General features: G+C 32.9%; 1 pseudogene; it reads left to right on the top strand.

Moving 5' to 3' along the window:
- The first annotated feature begins 8,995 nt into the window (after nucleotides 1-8,995).
- LOC131068303 (uncharacterized) lies at nucleotides 8,996-11,331 on the top strand (annotated as a pseudogene).
- The last annotated feature ends 3,058 nt before the right edge of the window (nucleotides 11,332-14,389 follow it).

Genomic DNA, 14,389 nt, shown 5'->3' with positions numbered 1-14,389 from the left:
CAAAGAGCAAAAACAAATAGTCTAAGAGGACAACTTGAATCTACAAGGATGAATGAAGGTGAGAACATAACCCAGTGCAATAGAAGACTAAAGGAGATCGTCAATCAAATCAAAGGAGCAGGTGGAACTATTGAAGAAAAGGATATAACAAGTAAGTTGTTAAGAACCCTTCTATCGGCTTATGCAATCCAAGTCTCTGCAATCAATGAATTGAGGTCTGTACCTAATATGCCAGTTTCTTTAGATGCTACTATTGGTAAGCTACATGCATTTGAGTTAAGTAACTTTGATAACAGTGGATATTCAGTAAATAAAGTTGAATCTGCATTTAGTTCTTTTCATCTTGATGAATCTAATGATTACAATGAAAGAAAGTATAAGTACTCTAAAGGAGATCACAATGGAGCAAGTGAAAGATTTCATAAGAACATGGAAGAAGTACACAAACTGTATGAGGAAATCAGAAAGCAGGAAGAGTTTGAAGCACTATTAGCTAGAAGGTTACCGAGAGGCAAAGGTAAGTATAAAGGAAAACTACCTTTGAAATGTTTCAATTGTGATAAGATAGGACATATGGCTTCTAACTGTCCTGAAAAAGATTCTACTGAAAAGAGAGATTACCGAGATGACAGACAGAAAGATAATCATTACAGAGGACACCGAGACTTCAGAAGAAGAGATAGAAAGACATGCTTAATAGCTGATGAGGAATCCAATGATGATAAATCAGATGAAACTGATTCAGAGGAAGTAGTTAACATGGCTATCAAAGATGGATCAGATGAAGAAAGGTATGAAGAAAAAGCCCTAATATCTCACATAAATACTAATGATTCTTGGATTATAGATAGTGGATGCTCACATCAAATGACAAGTGATAAACACAAGTTTGTTATGTTAGAAGATTATGATGGAGGCTATGTAAGATTTGGTAATGATGCATCATGTCCAATAAGAGGTAAAGGATCTATAACACTTCTTGACAATGCAAGATGCAATGATATTTATTGGGTTGAAGGTTTGAAATGCAATTTGTTGAGTGTAGCACAACTAAACAATACAGGTTACTGAATAGAATTTCAGAAAGGAATTGTCAAAGTTCATGACAAGCATGGAAAGTTAGCTGCTACCGGGACACAAACAAAAGGTAATACATTTCACCTTGACTCAACTCGGAACAAGTGTCTGTATGCAAAGATAGATGATACCTGGTTATGGCATAAAAGGTTTTGTCATGTAAATTTTGATAATCTGATCAAAATAAGCAAGAAACACTGAGTAAGAGGTCTACCGAGTCTTGAAAAACTTGAGAATGCTATGTGCCGAGGATGCCAGATGGGTAAAATGACAAGATCAAGCTTTACAAGTAAGTCTTACACCTCTAAGGGAATTTTAGATCTTGTGCACACTGATCTTTGTGGTCCTATGAAAGTTCAAAGTTATTATGGTGACAAATATTTCATATTATTTGTGGATGATTACTCAAGGATGATGTCAATAATGTTTTTAAAAGAAAAATCAGAAGCTTTTCAAATGTTTAAATGGTACAAGGCAATAGTTGAAAATGAAACAAGAAGACAACTGAAATGTCTTAGATCAGATAGAGGAGGAGAGTTCACATCTGATGAGTTCAACTTATTCTGCAATGATCATGGTATTAAAAGACAAGTCTCTGCATCAAGAACTCCACAGCAAAATGGAATAGCTGAGAGAAGAAACAGATCTATTGTGGATTGTGCCAGAACCCTGATGATTGAAAAGAAAGTGCCACAAACATTTTGGAGGGAAGCAATAAGCACAATAGTTTACACCCTGAACCGAGTACAACTGAAGAAAGGTACTTTGAAGACACCATATGAAATCTGGTATGACAAGAAACCTAATGTAAGTTATTTTAAAATCTTTGGAAGTAGATGCTATGTACACAAAGATGATAGAAATGGCAAGTTTGATCAGAAAAGTGGAGAAGGAACATTTCTAGGTTATTCTTCTAGAATCAAAGAATTTAAATGTCTGATCAAATCATCTAACAAAATAGTAGAAAGTGCAAATGTGAAAATTGATGAATTTGAAGAAAGAAATGATGAAGGAAATTCCAAAGAACCAGAAGATTATGATGAATTTGTCTATGTTCAACCGACAAGTTCTACCGAGAAAACCGTTGAAGAAAATGAAGAGAATATCGAGTTACCGAGTGATGAAGAAGATCATACAGAGCCTACCGAGCCTGTATTAGCCAAGTATGTCAGAAGACATCATGTACCAAGTCCGATTATAGGAGATAAGGATAATTTAGTGATGACAAGGAACAAACTGAGACAGAACACATGTCTGATATCTGAATTTGAACCGAGAATAGTGAAAGAGGCATTTAACAATGAAGATTGGATAAATGCTATGACAGAAGAGATTGATCAAATCAAGAAGAATGACACATGGACACTAATCCCAAGACCGAAGGACAAAAATGTAATCGGTACAAAGTGGATTTTCAGAAACAAGTTGAATGAAAAAGGAGAGGTCATTCGAAATAAATCAAGACTAGTATGCAAAGGTTATGCTCAAGAAGAAGGAATTGATTATGGTGAAACTTTTGCACCTGTGGCTAGACTTGAAGGAGTAAGAACATTGTTGGCATATGCTGCTTACAAAAACTTCAAGGTATATCAAATGGATGTCAAATCTACATTTCTGAATGGAATATTAGAAGAAGAAGTTTTTATTGAACAACCTGAAGGATTTGTTGAAGACAAGAGTAAAGATCAGGTATGTAAATTGAACAAAGCATTATATGGTCTGAAACAAGCACCTAGAGCATGGTATGAAAGATTGCACTCTTATTTGATTAAGATTGGTTTTATAAGGACAAGTGAGAACAACAATATGTACATGAAGAATGATGAAAATGGAATACTGATCTCAACCATATTTGTTGATGATATTATATTTTGTGGAAATGACTCTTTATGCAAGAACTTTGGAAATGAAATGAGCAAAGAATTTGAGATGTCATTAATCGGTGAGATAAAGTATTTTATAGGTTTACAGATACTGCAAATGAAAAATGAGATTTTCATTACTCAATCCAAGTACATAAAGGAAATCTTGAAGAAATTTGGAATGGAGGATTCAAAACCAGTAAGTACTCCTATGACTACCAACTATAAACTATCAAAGAAAGATGAATCTACATCTATTGATGAGACACTTTACCGATCCATGATTGGAAAGCTACAATATTTTGTTCACAGTAGACCAGACATAGCACATGCAGTAGGTATAGTTGCAAGATTCTCTGCAAATCCTAAGGAAACACACATGACAACAATCAAAAGAATTTTTAGATACTTGAAAGGCACCGAGGATTATGGCTTAGTATATCAGAAAGGAAATGATTTTGATTTAAAAGTTTATACTGATGCTGATTGGGCAGGCAACATTGATGACAGAAAAAGCACAATTGGAGGAGCTTTCTTTTTAGGAGAAAGACTAGTGAGTTGGCTTAGTAAGAAACAAGGATATGTTTCACAGTCAACAACAAAGGCTGAATACGTTGCTGCAGTATTGAATTGTACCAACATAGCATGGATCAAACAATTGTTAGAAGGTATAAATGAGAAAGTCATCGAGCTAGTAACTATATTCTGTGACAATACTAGTGCCATTAACATTTCAAAGAATCCTATTATGCACTCTAAAACAAAGCACATCTCTATCAAATATCATTATCTTAGAGAAGAAGCTCAAGAGAAGAAAGTGATGTTGGAGTATGTTAGCACAAAGGAACAAATAGCATATATCTTCACCAAGCCACTATCAAGGGACACTTTTGAGTATCTCAGAAGTAAGTTAGGGGTCCTACCCCTATCTTCTACTCACCGACTAAGTTCGGTGAAAGCATCAATTCGATGACTCTATCGAATATCTTTTAAGAGTTGATGCTGATTTACACACTTTAGGATGTTTTCTAAAGGTGTGTAGGAAACAGTGCAGGAAACAATACAGGAAACAGGAATTGAAGACAAAATGCTCTGACCGAGACTAAGTTGACACATTACAACAGGAATTCACTTCATATAGGAAGAAATTATGTTTTAGTTCTTTACTTTTTGGCATTGTTGTCAAAGGGGGAGAAGACTGGAGAAGAAGACTGAAAAGACTAAGAAGACTGAAAAAAAAGTAGAAAAGAAAGACTGAGAAAAGAGGAGAAGTCTAATGTATGGGGGAGGATTCTAATGACAGGAAGAGAGCATTTCAGAATCTCACAAACAACTCACAGCAATCCGAATCAATTAGGTCAAATCAATTGGTTTTGCCATCAATGCCAAAGGGGGAGATTGTTGGCATTTGGCATTATAACAGACAATGGGAGATTGTTGGCATTTCAATAAGAATATTGAGAAGGTTGTTGATGATTATGGATATAACTGATTAAGGATGATTTACTGTCTTAATATTATTATTTTGTCATTGATGTCAAAAAATTGATTTTCTAATTCAGTATGATGTTGCCATATCTTGAGAAGTATGATTTTATGAGTATAAAGATGTTGGTAAAAGACACAGAAAGAATATGATGAATAAAGGGATGAATAAGGTATTCAATGAGCAACTATTACCGAGTCAGACAATGATGAGATCATGATGTTTAGATTGTTTTAACATCATACATATGTTGTAAATTGTAAGGTTAATATTATACTATGTTACCAAGCAAAGAACCTAGTCGGTAAACCCTAAGGTTATCGCTATCGGTTAATGAAGGCGGAATGTCTACCGAGTGAAGTTTAGTATTTACCGAGTTGTTACCGAGTTGTAACCGAGCTGTAACAGAATACATTAAATGGTTACATGCATTATTTAATGAAGGAAGCTGATGAGCTGGAGCTGATTAAATGATTGGTATGTCGTGCATAACGTTTGTTAAAGAATCTATGGCAAAGGAAAATCGATAGGAAGATCTATAGCTTAGATTGAACTGCATTACCCTAGCACAAGTTCCAAGAAATGTATGCAAGTTCCTAGGTGGGGTAAAATGTTTTTAGATTGAAGGATACATTGAGCTTGGTCAAAGTTTGAAGATCTGATGGCTATGATTGATCATGGGAAATGTGATCAAAGAGATTAAGCAGTTAGCTAATTATTTATAAATAGGGAACTATTGATAAACAATGTATGCGGGCAAATGTATGCATAGGGATGCTACATAGTGATTACCGAGCACAGAAGCTTGAAGACCTGTTTGAATAACAGAGTATAGAAGCCCAACAGATGGACTAGATTAGTTCTATGTATAGATTGTATTGAGCAAATAAGAATATGCTTTAGCATTTTAGATGTGAAGTTGCAGATAGATTTTTATTACCGTTATTTTGTGAAAGTGATGGAAAATCTCTTAACTGAGTGGACTTAACAGTCTTATTTGTAAAACCCTCTAGCAAGGTGACATTCTGATTGAGTGTTTGAAATCCTTTAAAAAGGTCACTTCTAACAAGGTGAAGATCCTAACAGATCTGAGGGAAATCCCTTAACCGGGTCACATCTAGCAATGTGTTTGTAATCTTTAACAGGATTTTCTTTTAACCGAGCATACTCTAGAAGAGTATATTTCTTAGTGGGTCCGAAATCCCACAGTGGTTTTTCCCTATTTGGGTTTCCATGTTAAATCTGGTGTTATGAGGTTTATGATGTTTATATGCTTTTGAGTTTGCATGTTTAGCAGTTTTGGTTATATTACTGAAGTATATGTTACTGAGGTTGAATCTGATATTTTTATGGAAGATTAAGTTTGTATGATTCACCCCCCCCTCTCATCTTGTTGGCTATTGGATCTATACTTACATTAAGTATTAGAACTATCATTAAGTAGACATGAGCATGACTACATATTTATAGTAGTTGACAAGTTTATAAAATTGTGTATTCAAAATTACTTGTAAAAGTACTACATAGGGAAATAAGCATTTATAATTTTTTAAAATAATATACTAGTGTACTTTGGCCTTCCTAAAGTATTTGTAAATTTAGTTAGAAACATGAACTTGTTTCTTTTTACATTATGGATCATGATGGACATTGAGATAGAGAAAATAATAATCTTTCACCCATAAATAGATGATCAAATAAATTTTTTCAATAAGACCTCAACGTACATATTACCATTAGGGTATAATATAAGTGGGCCAAGCAATGAAATGAATCACCTCCCTACATTCAACAACTTTTGTATTCTTATACTAATAAGTCACCATTTGAGGCATACATGGTATCTACCTTATAGTCCACTTGATGTGTAGCTTTTGATAAGAAAGATGAACAAGCAATAAAATATAATGAGGTGATTAAAGCATCACACTTTGCATAATTTTTTATTAAATTCAACTTAAGGTTAAGAAACAAATGGAAAGAACATGCAACAATCAAGTATAAAGAAAGGCATGTTAAATATAGGAAGGAGCATGAACTTAAGATAAGGAAAAAATATTGGATTTACTTGGGCAAGGAAAAGAAATAAGGACAAACAAAGTGATCCTTATAGAGTTTAGAAGCATTTGAATGACATTTGCATGGTATAGTTTGGGAGATTTAAAAATATTAAGCTTTAGCATTTTTCACATGTTTATAATTTTTTTTTTTTTAGGCCTTCAAATAATTTCTATCCCTTGGTTTGTTAAAAGAAGAATGTCATATTCACCCGAAATTCTTTATGACTTTGCATAGTTCTTTTGGAGATCTTTCCAATGCATCCAACATGCTAAATTTTCACCTAACAAGCTATGAATTATGGACCCACCAAGTTGGGGTACAAAAATAAATGTTTTTCTAGATCTTATTTAATTTTGTAGTTAATTGGCTATTTGTTTCAACGTTCAAGGAGGAATTAGGTGTAGTGAATATTTATTTTTTAAGGGAAACCATAGTTTAGTAGTCCTACTATGTATAAGGTATTCATATGTGATTGTGACCAAGTTCACATACATAGATAACCATCATTGTATTTATATCTATTAATAATGAATAATTCAAAATTTGGAATGTGAATAATATAATCATTGTTTTAACTTCTTATTTCCACAAAACTTCTTCTAAGGCCTATGAGACCTATATTGTGATGAAAAATCTCTATAAAGTGTATTGCATATGGTTGCAAAGCATGTTTTGATTTTTGAGAGAATATAAGAAATATTGTAGACTTTAGTTGCTCATTATAATATTGAGATAACAATAATTAGAAGATAAAAGTAGAATTTCATTGAATGTAACCCAAATAACAAATGTTAAGGTCGCAAAGCCATTGCCACTACCACAACACTGGCTTTTCCACCACATTAGAGGTTTTTAGGATAAAATATGAGTTGTGTGAATTTTTGTAAGTGCACTTTATGTTTTATTTAAAATTTAGTTTTCTCTCTAAAATAAACTTTATTTGCATTTCAAGTAGCTCAGTCACTTTGTAATTCTTGGATTGAAACTCAAAGAGTTTACAAATCACAAATAATATAAGAAATATGGTTAAAACATTTGTAGATTTGGTCCATTTCAAATAAAACTTTTAATTTCATGGAATATAAAAATTGAATGTCAATTTTATTATTATAACTATATTAAATAATACCAATGGATACTCAATATAGTATTTTGATTTTATATATTTATACATTTTTGTGTCACACGATATACAAACGCGCAAATTTAATATTATAGTCAATTAAAAAAAATCATATGATAATTATATATTTATATACTTTTCAAAATAGATTTTCTATGGTAAGAAAAATAATGAATAATGAGTATCTATATATTGTTAATTGTTAGTGTGATATGGTACGTCTTTTCATTTATTTATGTAATAATGCTAATGTATATTCAAGTAATCTATCAAATAGTTTTCAAAAACATATCGATATAAGTAATATATTTTTTTATAGAGATTTTTGAAACATAATTTACACAAATTTTTCATAAAATAAATATACAAATGAAGAGAGTCATTTCCACTCATAAAAAAAATAGTAAAACAAATTAATGAGCTTTACAATAAGAACCTCATCCCTTAGAGTTACTCCAAGACTCTAACCCTAAATTTAGAATAATTTATTAACACTCTATTTTACTAATGCTTCACTTGCTTCAACTTATCTATAGAGAACTCACTCATGTATAAATAATTAAATAAACAAAATTGTTGAGTTTTCCTAATGTGTATATCAAAATAGTGGACCATGAGTCCACTATTGACTTAAGTTGCTTGACTTCATTAGTCATATTTGAAAGTCTATCAATTGGTTTTGATCTTCATCAAATTGACATTGGATTTGATCTTGGAATTTATCAAGATCTTGGTGGAAACATTTGTTGGTCCTCTAGAGAGCTCAACTCATGCATTTAATAAATTTCAATAAATAAAACAATTGATTCTCCCAATATATCCCACCATAAATAGTGGACCATGAGTCCACTATTGACTTCTCATTCCTCAACTCTGTAAGCCATATTTGAAAGTATATTAATTGAGTTTTGATCTTACATTAGATCAATATTAGGTTTGATCTTGAATTTTTAGAAGAACCTCATCCTCATCCCTTAATGTTACTCCACAACTCTAACCCTTCATTTAGAATCATTTATAAAGACTTTATCCTATCAATGTTTGGCTTGCTTCAATTCACCTATAGAAAATTTACTCATATATAAAGAACTATATAAATAAATAAAATCATTTAGTTCTCCCAATGTATCCCACCATGAATCTGCTATCCACTTGCAATTCCTTTTAATATTATTAGCAATATTTGAAAGTATATCGATTGAGTTTGATCTTACATCGATTTGATCTTGAATTTTGAAGAGAATTGAAAAGAAAAAAGAAAAGAAAACATAACTTATTGTAAAGATTAGAATGAGTAGAGAAAATGATAACAGAAACAGAATAAAGCAATAAGAAGAGACAACACATGATTTATCATGGTTCGGCAAATTTGCCTACATCCACATTCAAAGCAGGGAATAACTTCTATTAATCAGTCTCTCATACATGAGCTGCACACAACCATTCATATAAAGATATTCAGTCATGAAACAAAGATTTTGGGAAGATGAACAGTCATACGACCGTTGGGCTTCATATACCCAATACTTATTACCCAGTATATCAATTGAATTTGATGTTACATCGATTTGGTCTTTTTGAAGAGAAACGAGAAGAAAAAGTAAAGAAACATATCCCACAACGGTAATCTTTGCTGTAGTTAAGTGAAAATATAATGCATTGTCTGGAAACCTCTGTTCTAGAAACCTTTGTTGGTCCTCTAATAGGGTGTTCTCGTACAGCCAACTTCTATCTATAGGCAGCGAGAAAGAAGTCCAAAGTGAAGAGATCTTGTCTGTAGGCATTGCATTCACACAAGCCCACCCATTTGCAGGAGGAGAAGAGGGAATGGATAGGGGCAAAGGGGAGGAGGGTTCCAAAAATTACATTGAGGGAGGATACCACCCTGTGGATTGTGGCGATCTCTTCAATAAAGACTGCTGTGTGGTTCAATCCAAACTGGGCTGGGGCGCTTTCTCCACTGTTTGGCTTGCCTGGGACACCCAACTCAACAAATATGTGGCCCTCAAGATATCAAGGAGCAAAGATTACTTTAGAGAAACAACCCTTTGTGAGATTAGAACCCTGAAAGTAATATCAGAGGCGGATCCAGAGGACAAAGAACGTGTTGTTAAATTGCTTGATTATTTCATGCACAGTGGACCAAATGGGAATCATGTCTGCTTGGTTCTTGAGGTTTTAGGAGATGATTTAAGGACTCTTCTCACACATTATAGTGGTAAGGGCATTCCATTGCACATGGTAAAGGAAATTTGTTTTCAAATATTGAGAGGACTTGACTTCTTGCATAGGAAACTTTCAATTATTCACACAGATCTCAAACCGGAAAACATTCTTTTGCCATCCACCATTGACCCAGAAAAAGATCCAAAGAAGCTTGGTGTCCCACTTATGCCTCCTCCTAACAAAGGTGAATCCACCATTGCTACAAGCTCTTCCTCTGCATCAAATATTTGCAAGATAGGAAATCAGCAGATGAGATCTGAACATAAGGACAATTTAGTAGCTCAAGATTGTGGGAGTGCAGCAAATGATGAAGAGGAGAAGTTGGGTGTAGAAGCCCAAGGTGTGCAAACAAGGACACGGAGCAGTAAAAGGATCTTGTATGATGCCTTGAAGGGAAACCCATTACAAAGAATTAGAGAACTCAGGATTAACAACCCTTGTGAGAAGCAGAATTCAATGGCGTCCCTTGATCTTAAGTGCAAGATAGCTGATCTGGGTAATGCCCTCCCCCTCCCGAATCAATTAAAGGTTCGTATTCAGACATTTCGTTACAAGTGTCCAGAGAGTCTTCTGCTATCTTCATTCTCTACTCCAGCAGATATGTGGTCTGTTGGATGCATTGCCTTTGAACTTGCCACAGGTGATTTCTTGTTTAATCCTCAGGGGGAGAACAGGGATGATAGGGCTGTAAGTCACCTGGGCTTAATGATTGAACTCCTTGGTGTGATGCCCCAGAGTGTTTCTCTTGGTGACAAGCTTTCTAAACGTTTTTTCGACGAGAATGGTAATCTAAAAGGGTACAGGAGGTTAAGATTTTGACCATTGATCAGTGTGCTCCAAAAGAATTCTGGGTTTTCCAAAAAGGACGCAGCTGATTTCAGCGAATTTCTTGTTCCTCTCTTAGATTTTGTACCGGACAGGCGATCCACTGCAATGCAAGCCATTCATCACCCTGGCTTACTGGCGGGCCTCGCTTTCTTCAACCCTCATTATCATCATCATCATCATCCGCAGCCCAAACCCACCAAAGTGATGAGGTTATTCCAGAAGAGAAGAGAACAATTTAGTCAGAAAGAATGGGAAATGTTGTAGGAATTTGTGAAGCAAGATGTGACGTGCAGTTATGTGAATCTGGATAAATCATGAAATGTTGTATTAAATTGTGAAGCAGGAAGCCATGATTAATATTTGTGCCCCGTTTTCTGTAAAATTTCTGTAATACAAGAGAAACTAGAGTTATAAACAAAGATTCTTGGGTTAGTGTAGCAATGCATGAGAATATGTGGATGAAAGTATGAATTTAAATGTAGAAGCATTTCCCCACGTTGTAAACTGCAATCATGCGCAGGGATTTTTTTCAATTCTGATTATTTTACGATCTCCTGTTTTAGTTGGTTGATTCCACAATTGTCATGTAAAATCCTTAGATTTTCTTCTCTCTGGTTACTTTAGTTAAGATTGTAATATTTTCATTCCAATATAAGCATTTGGTAATATTTGGTACCAGCTCTAAGAGCACTGATTTGAATTTAATTTAATTTTGTTGAATTTGTCATTGCAATATATTCATTCCAATATCTCTGTTTTTGACAAACATCCCATATGTAAGAAAGATTCATCAACCATTGGAAAGACTCTTTATGATGGCATATTGGATGAACGTTTTGACTGTAAACTTTAATTAATAGAATTTGAAAAAAAAATTCTTTAATAAGATCTAAGAGAAATTTCATGTCTCCCCTGTGAATAATCATTCATATGTGGCTTGTTTATTAATATGTTTTGAATCTGTTTGTTGAGGTTTTCTTCTAGTATTAGATATGAGAAAGGTGTATGGTATATCATTATTTAGTTATTTTTTTCTTTGTACTTTTTATGTTGATTGTGAGAGTTGAGGTCTCTATTGTTAGTCACGAAGAGACCATATCTCTTTCATCCTTCATTGTGTTGGTGTTATTCCATAATGGTTGTGTAAACCTTCTTCTCATGTGATTCTATATGATGATTTTGTTGATCGTGTGCCACCATTCCCTTGCTGGTTTCATCATGTGCTTTATTTAGTACGTTGTTTAGATTCAATATCATATTTGTGAGCATAAGTTATAGCATGTGTATATCATGATTGTATTGCAAAAAAATGGTGTCCTAGTTTATGTTCTTTAACATCCTAATGTAAATATTGAGGTATTACACAATCACTTGGAAAATTTAACAAAGGAGGGTTTTAGTAAAGAATATGCACATTGTAGCTACTTGGGAAGATAAATGGAGAAATTCTATCGCAAGTAAATAAATAAAACTTTCCTCTTCAAGATGATTTAGTCTACAAAGTAGGAAAATTGAGTGTGCCAAGGGTGTAGAGGCTTCTACTAATTGAGGGAGGCACACAAATTCAAAGTGACATGTCACATTAGCACATATAAAAATGTGGCACATTGTTACAAAGCAATGTGTTTTGGCCTAAAATGCAACAAGTAGCAATAGTTGTTAAAATTTGTAATTAATTCAAGTAATTTAGAAAAACTAAAACAAGGAAAGGAGGAATGCAAATACATTTCCCTATCCCCACAAAACCATGATAAAGTGTCTTTGTGAATTTTGTACCTAGGTTTTATGTAGACATGAGCATGTTCACACATTTATAGTAGTTGAGAAGTTTATTAAATTGTGTATTCAAACTACTTGTAAAAGTAGTGCATAGGGAAATAAGCATTTATAATGTTTTAAAATAATGTATTGGTGCACTTTAAGCTTCCCAAGTCTATATTTTTAGATTGAGACATGAACTTTTTTTGTTTTTACATTATTGATGATGGTCATTGAGATAAGAAACTTGAACACTCTTTTACCAACAAAGAGATAACCAAATAGAATTTTCCAATAAGACCTCAAGGTACATATTACCATTAGGGTATAATATAAGTGCCCTAGAAATAATGGGATGAATCACTTCCCTACATTCAACATTATTATACTAAGGTTATGCATTCTTATCCTAATAAGTTACCATTTGTGGCATGTGGAGCATCTACCTTATAATACACTTTATGCATATCTTTTGATAAGAAAGATGAAAAAGTAAGAAAACATAATGAGGTGATTATAGCATGAAATTTTGTAGAATTTTTAATAAACTCAACTTAAGGTTAAGAAACAAATGGAAAGAATGAACAACACTCAAATATAAAGAAAGGCATGATCTACATAGGAAGGAGCAAAAGTTTGAGATAGGGAAAAAAATATTAGAAATATTCTTGAATAAGGAATTGATACAAGGACAAACAAAGTGATCTCATAGAGTGTAGAAGTATTGAGATGATATTTGCATGTATTTTGAGAGATTTACAAATATTTATAATGGGATGAATCACTTCCTTACATTCAACATTATTATAATAATCTTTGGTATTCTTATACTAATAAGCCACCATTTGAGGCATGTAGGGTATCTACCTTATAGTCCACTTGATTTGCAGATTTCGATAAGAAAGATGGATAAGTAATAAAATATAACGACGTAATTAAAGCATCAAAATTTGTAGATTTTTTTAATAAATTCAACTTAAGGTTAACAAACAAATGGAAAGAACGTGCAACACTTAATTATAAAGAAAGGAATGATCAAAATAGGAAGGGGCACAAACTTAAGATTAGATTTACTTGGGCAAGGAAAGGATATAAGGACAAACAAAGTGATCGGGCATAGAGTTCAGAAACATTCGAATGAAATTTGCATCGTATATTTTGGGAGATTTAAAAATATAAATCTTTAGCATTTTTCACATCTTTATAATTTAATTATTTTGAGGCCTTCAAAGAATTTTTGGTTTGTTAAAATAAGAATGTCATATTCACCTAAGATTCTTCATGACCTTGCATATTTATTTTAGAGATTTTTCCAATGCACCTAACAAATTTTCACCTAATGAGCTAAGAGTTATGAACCCACAAAGTTGGAATATAAAAATAAATGTTTTTTTAGATTTAATTTAATTTTGTAGTTAATATGTCCCCATTTGGCTACCCATTTCAACTTTCGAGGAGGAATTTGGTTTAGTGATTCTATTTTTTTGAGAGAAACCATAGTTTAGTAGTCTTACTATGTATACAATATTAAGATGGGATTGTGACAAAGTTCACATGTAGAGATGATCATGATTGTATTTATATCTATTAATAGTGAATAATTCAAAATTTAGAATGTGAATAATATAATAATTAGTTTAACTTCTTATTTCTGTAAAAAACTTCTTCTAAGGCATTTGAGACCTATGTTATGATAAATCTCTATAAAGGGTATTACATGTGGTTGTAAAGCATATTTAGATTTTTGAGAGAATATGAGAAATATTGTGGAGTTTAGTTGTTCATTATACTATTGAGATAACCATAATTAAAGGATAAAAATAAAGTTGAACATTCAATGTAACCCAAAATAATAAATGTTAAAGGTGGCAAATCCATTTCCACTACCACAAAACTAGTTTTTCCACCACATTAGAGGTTTTTAGCATAGAAATAAGAGTTGTGCTAATTGTTATAAATACCATTAAT

The sequence above is a fragment of the Cryptomeria japonica genome, chromosome 11 (genome assembly GCF_030272615.1).
Source record: "Cryptomeria japonica chromosome 11, Sugi_1.0, whole genome shotgun sequence".
NCBI lineage: Eukaryota > Viridiplantae > Streptophyta > Pinopsida > Cupressales > Cupressaceae > Cryptomeria > Cryptomeria japonica.
The sequence above is the reverse complement of the archived record's forward strand: the minus strand, read 5'-3'. Positions and strand labels throughout refer to the sequence as shown.